We start from the raw sequence: 13,753 nt of genomic DNA, 5'->3' as shown, positions 1-13,753 counted from the left end.
TAATGATTTTTTATGAGGAGGAAGGATTAAGAGTAAGGGTGGAAGGACTAAAGGTGAGTTTTGGTTCAAATATCGATTTAGAGAGAAATGCTAATTGGGTAAAATCTCAGAGAAATGCTAATTGGGTTTATCAAATCTCGTCATGTTAAGAAATTTTTTAATTTCTTTTTAAAAAATTAAAATGAAGGCTTTCGGCTAGGACGAAACAGCGGCTTTGCCTCGAACCAAACCCATCCACCCACCCTCCCCGGAATGTGTCCTAGGGGAATGCATATGGGGTAGTATTCTTTTTGGGGATTAATTGGTTGAGTATCTTGTTATAGTGTCTTATCTTGTTTTGTTTATGTTAATAAGACTTTTTGATTAGCTAGTTAATGATTACTGATGAGGGAGAACTAAACATCCTAGAGAAATGTGACATGGGCCGAGATTTTCGTGCCCCAACCGGTCGCACGAGATGGCGAGAGATGCCCCAAGACTTGCTATGTCTTGGTCCCCTACGGTTTTTCTAGGGTTTTCTACTAGTTTTCTAGAAGGTTTCCGAGGTCGGGCAAATCGGTAATTTGGCAAAGTTCTTGAACCTTCCTATTTAATGTCGGTGGTTGGGGAGTCGGTAGATGAAATCTAGGCCGTTAGATGAGAGTGTGATCTACGGTTGTAATCCGAGGTCCCTCCTATATAAAGGGGAGTCCTCCTTCTCATTTGATCATCCACAGAAAGAAATACAAAGCTTCCTCCCCAGAGCCTCTCCCTCTCGATTAGCTCCTCTCTCTATGCGATCCAGGTTAGAAAGAAGAAAAAAATAGAGAAAAGGCTTAACTCGGGTGCTCCAACGATCCAAAGGAAGCCCGAGCCGCCGCGCGGGTCGATCACAATCTCCCGGCCCATGACAAATGCATGTATGCATGTAATGCGTGTGTGTGTGGGGCAGATCAATTCTGGGGATTTAGAGTGTTTTGTTAATTTTAGGACTTTTTTTTATGGTAATTGTTAGTGTGTCTTGTTTATTTTGAGAACAAAGGCTGATGAGGGGACAAAGACATTCTATCTTGTTTTGCATATTTTAAGACAACTAGTAATGTGATCCAAAATTGGATTGTTGTTTTATTTATTTTAAGACTTTTGATTAGCTAATCATATGATGAACAGATTTTAACCGAAGGTTTGATGAGGAAGGACTAAACATCCCACACCTAGATGAAGTAATAGCGAAAAATATACTTAGTGAAATAGATGATCCCGATTTAAGAATCCTGATTTTGGAGAAGGTTCTCCCAAAAAATGGAGGGTGATGCTTCACCACGAAGAGATTTGGTTTTCTCTAACCTCTAAGTTGACTTTTTGATCTTAGCATCATGACAGACTTCCTCTTAAAAGAGATCATTTCACATTACTCTTCGTCGGCAACGGTGATCGTAGGTGACGATTACCTTAGAGGGATCAAAAAGTTACTTCAAGGGGTTCGTGTTTGTATGCACCAGGGGAGGAGAAGGATGCCAAAGAGGAGGAGGAGCTAGTTAGGATAGTTGAGGAAGTTGCGCACCTCATTGAGGGAATCATTACTGAGACAAAGAAGATTATTTGGATTTATTTTGGATTTATTTAGGTTAAAGAGATGGTTAAGCAAATGGTGTGAGATGCTGTGAACTGAGGATTTGGATATGGTTTTTAGGGTTGGCTGGTGGGTTCGGATATGTTTTTAGGGGTTGGCTGGTTTGTTGTAGGATCACGGATCGGTACAAGATACAAGAGAGAAGAAGAAGGGGATCAGTCCTAGGAGATTTTGGGAATTTTTTGTATTATTTTTTTACGAGAATGCTATTTACACCAATTTCCACCCATTTCTACACCTAAAGCCTGCTAAAGCACAACAAACAGGTCTAATCGTTGATTTTTTTTTAATATTTAATGTACACGTGGAAATTTTCATTAATTTTTTTGCAGATTTTATTTTTCTGGTTTGTTTAATTATTGAAATTTAAAAAAAAAAGGCCAAACCCTTGATTTCTCGGTGGTGGCCGGCCTAGGGGCCAAGGTCGGCTCGCCTCGAGCCAGCGAGGGCCTTGCGCCCCCGCCGGCCAATGGCCGGAGGGCCGTCGCCTCGGCCTTGTGACGGTCGTCGCCTTGACCTTGCTCGCCGTTGCGAGGTCGAGGCAACGGCCCTCGCCCGGATCTGGAGAGGGCTTTGAGCCCCCGCCCGCGGCTCTGGGCCGTTGCGGCCTCGCAGGCCCAGGGCGAGTAGACCACGGCCCTTGGGCCGGCCGGTGGTGGCCGGCGAGACCCTGGTCGATGACCTCGCCGGCCACCATCGAGAAACCTAAGGGTTTTTTTTTTTTTGAAATATTAAATAATTAAAATAAAAATAAAAACATCAAAATGAATAAAAAATAAAAAAAATTTCATAAAATATTAGAAAATGTAAAGAAAATTCACGTAGCACTAAAAAATTAATAAAATAATAGCAAAAAGTCCATGTCAGCTTTTTCGGCAAAAATGGCACTCAAGTGAATGATTTTGCTCCGACATAACACTCAAGTGAACGTTTTGAAAATTATGATACTCAAGTGAACACCGTACAAAAGTTATGGCACTTGAGTGAACGTCGTACAAAAGTTATGGCACTTGTACTGTACTTATCCCTTTTTTTTTTTTTTTGGTAAGGGTACTTATCCCTTTTTTCTCTAGGCTTATATCATTGTTCTCCATGCTTCTATCATTCGGAAAGATCTGCTTGTTTCAATAATAAAAAAAATGATTTGATTTGGAAGGGATCTTTATATCATGGAATGTTATTTCAATAATCAAACAAATTGGCATGGAACAAAGGGATCTTTAATGGAAAGATCTCCTTAAGTTGTTTCAATAATCAAATCAAAAAATAAAATGATTTGGAATGGAACAAATAGAAGGATTTGAAAGTGAGGGATCTTTATATCGTTAGGAATGCAAAGATCTCCTCTTTCAATAATCAAATAAATAATGAAACAAATCATATTCGGAATGGGAGAAATAGAATGAAAGTGAGGGATCTTTATATAGACATGCAAAGATATCCTCTTTCAAATAAAATGATTTTGTTTCAATAATCAAATAAAATGATTTGGAATGGAACAAATACAATGATTTGAAAGTGAGGGATATGAGTGCAAAGATCTCCTCTTTCAATAATGAAACAAATAATCGAAGAAATAAAATGAAAGTGAGGGATACCGGTCGGATACTGGCAGCATCGTATGCCGCCATAGCCGATTGCACCTTGCCGCATAGTCGCACCTGCCACCCAATCACACGCCATCGATGCCCACCGATCCTCGCTCTGTTCAGGTTCTTTTGTTCACGAAGTGGGGAAGAGAAAGAACAATTGAGATTTATAATTTTATGGATTTTCTTTTTATTCAAAATTTTAATAGACGAAAATGCCCTTATTTCAGCTGCCTGAAAAGTCATATGCTCTCCGGCCGGCGAGTTCAGGCCCTTAATTGAAACATGATTGGGCACTTCAAGCCCTTATTTGAAACAAAGTTTACTCCGAGCCCTTTTTTGAGAAAATAAAGGTACGTGGGGCCCTTTTTTGAAATTTTCCCATTAATATATCGTCTCTATCGGCGCTATGATCATCTTCTTTGGTATTATGTGGTTAGAAGAAGTAGCAAAGAGCCTGCTCTAGCTCGGCACCTTCTTATGCTAAGTCAAACTCGAAGTGTGTTGCCATCCAATGATTTAGCTGTGGATCGGTTCGGATTGATTCAATAATATAGGCAAGATTTTCGAATAGCCTCGGTTATGCTTATTTATGTTTCAACAAACAAAAGATTTAATTTTTCCCAAGATAAAAATAATAATAAGAGAATTAAATGTGGATCTACGTAAGAACTTATGGTGAATCTACTTATAAAAGTGTCGGGACTTTTGATTCAAACATGAACCATCGGGCTTAGATTCCAGTGAGACTGTTTCTATCCTTTATTATTATTATTATTATTATTATTACTCCTCCTCCTCCTTCTCCTCATGGCAAAATTCTAGAGATGAGATTAGTGATTTAGGAGTTAATAAGTACTAACGATCAATACAATGGCAACTTCGCAACTATGTCATAACTTCACTGCTCAAAATTAAAATCTTAGCGGTGTATGTACTATGTAGTAAGTCACCGTTCAATCAAATTAATAATCAAGGAACATAGTGCCATTTGTAATATTAAGTTTTCATCAAGAGTAATTCATTTACAAGATACAACATGAAAGTAAATTTTTTTATTTCAGTGGTAACTTCTTAGCAAAAGCACGTGCGCATGTGGTAATCTATTAATCATTAGGATGTTCTTGATATATTCGTTACTTTAATTGGTAATCTACAAGTGGAAAATACACGTTCACTTGTAAAATGTAGAAACAAGTGGCAATTTACTGTTGAATTTGTAGACGATCCAATTATTATCTCACTAGTGACTTACAATAAGTGATTATTTTATCGACTACTAAAAGGTTCATGAAAAATTATCCGATTAATTTTTAACCTAATGTACAGATGTGAGTTTAGTATTAAACTTTTTAATTTTACCAATTGAATTCTAAACTATTCTGTGAAATTTCAATTTAGTCTTTTCGATCAATTTTGCTGAAAAATCGCTGATGTGGCTTTAAATTCTAATTTAGTCTTTTCGAGATTGATCAAAAAGAAGAATCTACTTCAACCGGTATGCCCTTAGCCATGTTGATACATAACATAGAAATCACACTTGGAAAGAGTGGACAATTAGCTGGAACAACGGGGTGCTATAGAGAATTGATTCCAAAAGAGGGAAAATCAGCCACATTAAAATTATCTTATGGAGAGGTCCATTTGATATCCAAAAACTGCACAGCAATAGTCGAACAAGTGGGAAATATTGAGGTAAACCGGAAAAAGTTGGGTAGAATTGGATCTAAGTATTGGCTAGGTAAGTGTCTTGTAGTAAGAAGAGTGGTTATGAACCTTGTAAACCATCTCCACAAAGGGTGGTAAAGAGAGAGCCCCAATTGGTAGAAAAAAACCCTCAACCGTTCGTTTGAGTTATCCTCTACTTGGAAGAAAAAATAGAAAAAGGAAGAAATATAGTGATAATTTGATTTGGGGGGAAAATCTAATTTCTTTCATCATCTTAAAAAAAGGAGTAATTAAATTGCTCATATAAAGCTATATCATGTAGGACAACCGGTGATGACTGGATTGTTATGTAATCAATTTTAGAAATCAAAAGGACTACATGAAAATCTTGTACAAATATTTAGGACTAAATAGACAAAGTTGAACTTTTTTTTGAACTAACTAGTTCCGATCCATAACTTCTCTGCCTACTTGCGTATTTGCCTTCCACAGAACAAAACTAAACTCCGCTTTTTCAGAAATCTGATTTTGCCCCCTGGTATTTTTTTGTTTTTGTCGAAAGGAAAATTTCCATTCAACTGAAAGAGAATACATAAGTACCAATCTCAAAGAAGACGAGAAGAAACAACATTTCTTATTAAGAGGAACATCCCAAAACCCCTTGACCGACCGCTCTCCCTATCATAGACCACCTTGGCTTTCAAAACCCTACCTTAACAACGTTTCGAGCGCCAGATCAGCTTCAACAAAGACTCCTCAATGGTGGTGCGGTGGTACGGGAAGAGACGGTCATAGAAAGGTCTACGACTTCTAGGTGGTCCATATTTAACCCTCAAAGCCATTCCATCGAGTTCCTGCCCAATGCCATTGATGCTTGGTTAGATTCAATAAGATAGCTCAATCTTTTAATTCGGAAATGTAGGATAGTCAAGTAGGAGTAGCATTCACTCGCATGATAAAGTGTCAGAACTTTATCCAAGTAAGATTTCAATCACACTAACAACAAAAACATTTGACTTCTAGAAGCAGCTAATATGTCTATAACACCACCAATTATAATTGTGACTCAAAGAAACCACGTATGACGATGTAAATTGGAGCAAGAGTCATGGGAACTACATATTCTATCAGCGAGGGTAATAATTCCTCGTAAATATGCCTCGAGAGATCTTTACAGCTATTTGAAGACACTATGGAGGCATATCCTTTTAAAGTGGTGGCGCAATTACATCACACCACGCAAAAAGAAGCATTTTAAACGATAGCACCCGAGAGACAGCCTCACATGAAGAACACTCACTTTGACTAAACAGCAAAAACATGAAGAACAACCAATGAGACTCCGTCTCAAATACCCACATAGCCATTGAATTGCTGAGCAGCAGCTTCAACTTCCTCCACCGAGGACATGGTCACGACAGCAACACCGTGGCTCCTCCCGGTTTCTTTATCACAAATCACCTGCCAGAGAAGAAGAAAAAAAAGGATTTTTCACGTCCTACAAAACGCGTTTCAACAAGGGATGAGCGGTTCCAGGTTCTTGGAACCTGGAACCTATCCGTAGAAATAGATTCCTCATATTTTGGAACCTGAAACATATCATATCTTGAAACTTGGATCCTATCTGTCATAGGTTCCGAGAGCGGTTCTAGGTACCCGGGAACTTGCTATTTTTCCTTTTTCAATTTTAGTTAAGCAGAGAGAGAGTAAACGTAACAACTATCAACGGATCCATAAAAGCAATAAAATCATAAGAATAACTTAAAAAATAGGTGCCAAAACAGCAAACGTGTGTTAACTTCCATGTCATTACAACATCAATCTCCTTGCATGTGTCCCTCACTGATTACTAGAGCCAGAGTCCAGCAATTACTTCTCCTATTTATCACAAAATTAACACTTGCAATTCTTATAAAGTCTTGAGAAAGCCAATAAAACACAGACACCTTAGCGAAGCAATGCTACCATCAATCCAAACACAACCCCAACCGTTACCGATTCTACCCGTAACCATGCTTAACCGTAAATTATATACTCATCTTGGACGCCTTACAACACCGCACAATCGCACGGAGACATATATAAAGAAAAACACAAGAACTCAATCCAATCTTCAGGTTTCAGGTTCCAAAATCCAAATGGAACTTACACGTCCCGTCCGTCGGAATAGGCCCCTTGTCTTTTAGAATCTGAAACCTACACTACATGATTGGAATACAAAACCTGACGAGTGACCAGTTCTCATAGGTTCCGATTTCAGGTTTAGAACCACGATCGCCCCTAGTCTTAACTTCGAGCTTCACTTGGTCAAAAGCACATATGGCCGAGAAAATGCAATTCCTAGAAATGAAGAAAACACCCAGAACCAAAAACGTCAAAACAAATGCTGAAAACCTATTATTTGTCGGATGAGATACCTCGACCACCTCGACGTTCCCAGCGCTCTCGAACAAGCCGGTGAGCTGCGAGCTGTCGACGTTGGGAGGGAGATTGGCCACGATGAGCTTGAGGTCGGGGGAGAAGGAGCGCCCCACGTCGTCGCCCGGGAAACGCCCTTTTCCTTCCTCCTTGCCGATATTAGAAGAAATGGCGCGGCGGCAGACGAAGCGGGAGGCCGCGGCTGTCCTGGGAGCTACGTCGAAGGACGGAAATGGAGGAGAGGCGGAGAGGGACTTGAGGTGGAGGCCAACGGCGAGGGGAGAGATAGAAGTGGGCTTGAGAGCGTAGTAGCGGACGGCCACCTTAGGGGAAAAGGAAGAGAGGACGAGCGAGGAGGCAGCACTAGAGACAGTGGACATGGCTGCGTCACCGGCGGCGCGAGGCAAGGACGGAGAGGAACAGAGCGAGCGCTTTGTTTGTAAAGGGAAGAGGAAGAGAGCGGAATAGGGTATGGGCAGATGCAAGAGGTTCGGGTTTCACGGGCTGGGCGGGCCGGGCTTCTGTCATTTCTCCGCATAGTACTTTATAATTTATTGTGGCCCGCGATTTTGTATGAATTAAAAGAGAAATATTACAGAGAGTAGACAAACGAATCTTTATCCCCCCACGCATGAAAAGCACCACAAAACCTAGAATGAAGCCATGAGTTGAGATCATTACGGAACAGAGTGCAGTCGCCATCTTGAATCAGAGGAGCTAATCCGAAAGGCTACTCATACACACATATACAGATTCGAATCAGAATCAATCAGACAAAACATACCCACAAAAGGAGACACGATAAAAAGTCAAGTTTTCGAGAATTTGACTGAAAGTGAAGTGAGTTTCAGGTAAAGGGACAGACCTGGAGCTTGAGGAATTCAGGGTCTTTGTGCTCGCCCTTGAGGAAATCGATGGCGACGGTCTCGAACTCGACGCCCTTCTCGATCAGGCACACCGGCTCAATTCGGCGATGCGTAGTTGGGTCCGTGCACCTTCACCGCCATTTGTTATTATCATATTCGATTCCTTTGGGCTATTTTTGGTAGCCGCGTTAAAGTTGGGATAATATAAAATTTATTATATCGCGAATTTAGTTCCTGCACATGATGAGATAAAGGGGAATATAATTTGGATAAAAATATTCTATGAGAAGATGGGATAAGCTGGATAAGACTTCTTATATGAATGGCATAAAATTTATTTCTTCACATCCATCACCTGGTACAAATCGAAGGAAAAGTCAAGCTGCAATTACAATCCTCATCACAAAGGAAAAAAAAAACGTCAAGCTGCAAGTTATACAACAAATCAAGCCTCCAAAGTGCAATTTTTGTCCTTCAAACACTTCACCTTACCCTTATAATTCGTGAACAACATCCCACATGAAATCGGCCAAAACAGTCTCGTGGCACGGCGTTTTAGTTTATCTGGGAAAATAACATATTAAAATTTGTAGACCATAAACAAATATTGAAGAAACAAGGGCCACAAACGCAAAACACAAAATGAAAACATTAAATAGTGGGCCACGAAAATTTTTATGTATGTTAACAACGAAACATACGCAGAAAAACATGTTGAAAATAGTAAATAATTGAGAAACATGGACTACGAACGACATGTATGGACCACAACCACAACAAATACACTGATAGCAACTGCCATCGTTGTAGCTATCGGTGTCGTATTCCACCACATACTCACTCCTTATCAACATGTTACTCAATAGGTGTAATGGCCTTGTCTTGGAGGAACGAAGTAATGGTTGAACCACATTAAGAAACTAACCTTCATAAAAATGAAAGAAATTGGAGGATTCAGGAAAATTAGTGTTACGATTAAGAGATTCTCTTTTGGAAAATTGACCTTGGCTGAGTTACGAAAGCAAAACAAAAGACACAAGCAAAACGATCTTCAAATTGAGAGGGCGAAGACTATGTGATCCCTAGGAGCAGAGTTTTTTCATTTAAGTTTCTTTCGAAATCCTTATGTCGAACCGTTGAAGAGATGAGGGAATACAATTACTGTGTCTCTCACTTTCTCATGATTCTCTCTCTCTAATCTTTCCATCCATGGCACTGTGGTGCAGTAAACCCACGGATCTTTGCTTGTTCTAGAGGGATGGGGTGGCCTTCTCTTGGAAGAGGTGGATTGTGTTGTCGTCGCTACCGGCAGCGGCCAATTCACACCGTCTCTTGGTCGCATGCCGCCAACGCTTGCCGCTGCTTGCTCTAGCAACACTTTCTCGGCAAAAATTTATTTCGATGAGGAATGTGGGTTGGAGAAGAACACGGGGTTGAAGAAAAAAGGAAAAGAACGAGGGCTTTGGGATTTTAATTTAAAGTTTTGTCTTTTTCTTATTTATTTTTTTGGACAAAGTTGCCCTTGTTCCGGTCGTTGGAAATATCACATGCTTGTCGGCCGACGAACATTTGACCGGCCAGCGAGCTCGGACCCTAATTTGGAACATGGTTAGACACTTCAGGCCCTTAATTGAAATAAAATTAGATATTTTAGGCCCTTATTTGAAACAAGCCTCACTCTGGGCCCTTTTTTGAGAAAATAAAGGCACTTGAGGCTCTTTTTTTAAATTTTCCCTATTGCGAAGTATCTTACCTGATTCCCGAGGATCACTTTCTCTATTAGACATTCTATTCTCATGAAGGAATGGTCAGAGAACAGGCCGATAATTTCCAACATTTTTCTGTCCACAACATCTAACCGAGCCCAGGAGCAAGCTTTGGCCAGCTGAGATTGGACCCAAGTGGACAAATGCCAAGTCCTTTTGAAGCACTCTTAAGAACAGCTCTTCAGGCACCCTTCAGAACCAGAAGATTTTTCTGCCTTTTTCTTTTTCATTTTTGGTTATATTCCATGAGCATGGAGGTCAGACCACATATAGGCTCGTGAAGTTGGTTTAATCCAGATATTTCAACTTGAGTAGGCAGCCGTGATCTAGAGTCGTTTGCACATTGTTAATAATTTAAGGTGGGTTTGGTTGGAGGAAAACTCCATGCTAAAGGAAAATGCTTTTCGAGAAATGATTTTCCAGGAAACTATGGACTGTCTGTAGGCAGAAAAGAGCTTGGTCTATCCGCGGGATTTCCACTACATGGCCATTAATGCTAAAATCGGAATGCAATTTCAACTGAAAAAACATGTCAACGCATACCAATATACAAATAACAAAAGACGAAAAAAAAAAAAATATCATAGATGCTTGAGTTTTCATTCTATATTTCGTATCTTAGATCATCAGAACTTGTCCATCTACATATTCTTGAAGTAAACTAGCTAGCGGCAGACATGAGCTCCTGCTTGCGTGCACATATCCTTTTAGCTTATTGCATATATTAGATAATAAATCTCCTGCAAAAATAATCCCGGATGATTCATGTCTTCCAAGAACTCATTTGCTTAATGAACGAGTCATAAAAAATTAAATGATGCTGGTGAAAGAGCCCTACACCATTTGCATGGTCAAGGAATAAAACATATTTTAAGAATGCGTTCGTTCCACGAAAAATGAATGATGTGAGATATATTTTCCTAAAAGTAATTGTTTGTATCGTTACAAAATAAATGAATAAAAGAGAATTTTTATCATGCACCAAAATATTTAACAATGAAAATATTTTTATTGACTAATTATTTCAAGTGACACAAGAGATCATTTTCGATAAAAGATTATCCAAATTTTATGCTTTTAACCTAACTTTCCATCTGAAAGGATCTATTGACATCGTAGCTCTGTAGAAAGGGCAACGTTTGTAACCATCCGACAGGGTCATTTTAGATTTTCTTTTTATTCAAAATTTTAATAGACGAAAATGCCCTTATTTCAGCTGCACGAAAAGTCATATGCTCTCCGGCCGGCGAGTTCAGGCCCTTAATTGAAACATGATTGGGCACTTCAAGCCCTTATTTGAAACAAAGTTTACTCCGAACCCTTTTTTGAGAAAATAAAGGTACGTGGGGCCCTTTTTTGAAATTTTCCCATTAATATATCGTCTCTATCGGCGCTATGATCATCTTCTTTGGTATTATGTGGTTAGAAGAAGTAGCAAAGAGCCTGCTCTAGCTCGGCACCTTCTTATGCTAAGTCAAACTCGAAGTGTGTTGCCATCCAATGATTTAGCTGTGGATCGGTTCGGATTGATTCAACAATATAGGCAAGATTTTTAAATAGCCTCGGTTATGCTTATTTATGTTTCAACAAACAAAAGATTTAATTTTTCCCAAAATAAAAATAATAATAAGAGAATTAAATGTGGATCTACGTAAGAACTTATGGTGAATCTACTTATAAAAGTGTCGGGACTTTTGATTCAAACGTGAACCATCGGGCTTAGATTCCAGTGAGACTGTTTCTATCCTTTATTATTATTATTATTATTATTATTACTCCTCCTCCTCCTTCTCCTCATGGCAAAATTCTAGAGATGAGATTAGTGATTTAGGAGTTAATAAGTACTAACGATCAATACAGTGGCAACTTCGCAACTATGTCATAACTTCACTGCTCAAAATTAAAATCTTAGCGGTGTATGTACTATGTAGTAAGTCACCGTTCAACCAAATTAATAATCAAAGAACATAGTGCCATTTGTAATATTAAGTTTTCATCAAGAGTAATTCATGTGCGCATGTGGTAATCTATTAATCATTAGGATGTTCTTGGTATATTCGTTACTTTAATTGGTAATCTACAAGTGGAAAATACACGTTCACTTGTGAAATGTAGAAACAAGTGGCAATTTACTGTTGAATTTGTAGACGATCCAATTATTATCTCACTAGTGACTTACAATAAGTGATTATTTTATCGACTACTAAAAGGTTCATGAAAAATTATCCGATTAATTTTTAACCTAATGTACATATGTGAGTTTAGTATTAAACTTTTTAATTTTACCAATTGAATTCTAAACTATTATGCGAAATTTCAATTTAGTCTTTTCGATCAATTTTGCTAAAAAATCGCCGATGTGGCTTTAAATTCTAATTTAGTCTTTTCGAGATTGATCAAAAGAAGAATCTACTTCAACCGATATGCCCTTAGCCATGTTGATACATAACATAGAAATTACACTTGGAAAGAGTGGACAATTAGCTAGAACAGCAAGGTGCTATAGAGAAATTGATTCCAAAAGAGGGAAAATCAGCCACCATTAAAATTATCTTATGGAGAGGTCCATTTGATATCCAAAAACTGCTTAGTAACAGTCGAACAAGTGGGAAATATTGAGGTAAACCAGAAAAAAGTTGGGTAGAATTGGATCTAAGTATTGGCTAGGTAAGTGTCTTGTAGTAAGAAGAGTGGTTATGAACCTTGTAAACCATCTCCACAAAGGGTGGTAAAGAGAGAGCCCTAGTTGGTAGAAAAAAACGGCAACCGTTCATTTGAGTTATCCTCTACTTGGAAGAAAAAATATAAAAAAGAAGAAATATAGTGATAATTTGACTTGGGGGAAAAATCTAATTTCTTTCATCATCTTAAAAAAAAGGAGTAATTAAATTGCTCATATGAAACTATATCATGTAGGACAGCCGGTGATGACTAGATTGCTATGTAATCAATTTTCGAAATCAAAAGGATTACATGAAAATCTTGTACAAATGTTTAGGACTAAATAGACAAAGTTGAACTTTTTTTTTAACTAACTAGTTCCTATCCATAACTTTATGGCCTACTTGCGTATTTGCCCTCCACAGAACAAAACTAAACTCCGCTTTTTCAGAAATCTGATTTTTCCCCCTGGTATTTTTTTGTTTTTGTCGAAAGGAAAATTTCCATTCAACTGAAAGAGAATACATAACTACCGATCTCAAAGAAGACGAGAAGAAACAACATTTCTTATTAAGAGGAACATCCCAAAACCCCTTGACCGACCGCTCTCCCTGTCATAGACCACCTTGGCTTCCAAAACCCTACCTTAACAACGTTTCGAGCGCCAGATCAGCTTCAACAAAGACTCCTCAATGGGGGTGCGGTGGTACGGGAAGAGACGGTCATAGAAAGGTCTACGACTTCTAGGTGGTCCATATTTAACCCTCAAAGCCATTCCATCGAGTTCCTGCCCAATGCCATTGCTTCTTGGTTAGATTCATAAGATACCTCAATCTTTTAATTCGGAAATGGAGGATCATGATAAAGTGTCAGAACTTTATCCAAGTAAGATTTCAATCACACTAACAACAAAGACATTTGACTTCTAGAAGCAGCTAATATGTCTATAACACAACACCAATTATAATTGTCACTCAAAGAAACCACGTATAACGATGTAAATTGGAGCAAGAGTCATGGGAACTACATCTTCTATCAGCGAGTGTAATAATTCCTCGTAAATATGCCTCGAAAGATCTTTACAGCTATTTGAAGACACTATGGAGGCATATCCTTTTAAAGTGGTGGCGCAATTACATCACACCACGCAAAAAGAAGCATTTTAAACAATAG

The 13,753-nt window shown here is 38.8% G+C and overlaps 1 protein-coding gene and 1 long non-coding RNA gene across 2 annotated transcripts in view; both read left to right on the top strand.

Annotated features, from left to right (window-relative positions):
- Positions 1-13,753, top strand: part of LOC115737645 (TATA-box-binding protein-like) — a 40,002-nt gene that overhangs the window by 15,973 nt on the left and 10,276 nt on the right. The window lies entirely within an intron of this gene.
- LOC125315922 lies at positions 5,785-13,721 on the top strand. Its single transcript, XR_007199222.1, has 3 exons — positions 5,785-5,829; positions 6,001-6,005; positions 13,454-13,721. It is a non-coding gene; the product is annotated as an uncharacterized LOC125315922 (long non-coding RNA).

The sequence above is a fragment of the Rhodamnia argentea genome, chromosome 7 (genome assembly GCF_020921035.1).
Source record: "Rhodamnia argentea isolate NSW1041297 chromosome 7, ASM2092103v1, whole genome shotgun sequence".
Lineage (NCBI taxonomy): Eukaryota > Viridiplantae > Streptophyta > Magnoliopsida > Myrtales > Myrtaceae > Rhodamnia > Rhodamnia argentea.
This window is presented reverse-complemented; position numbering and strand designations above follow the sequence as displayed.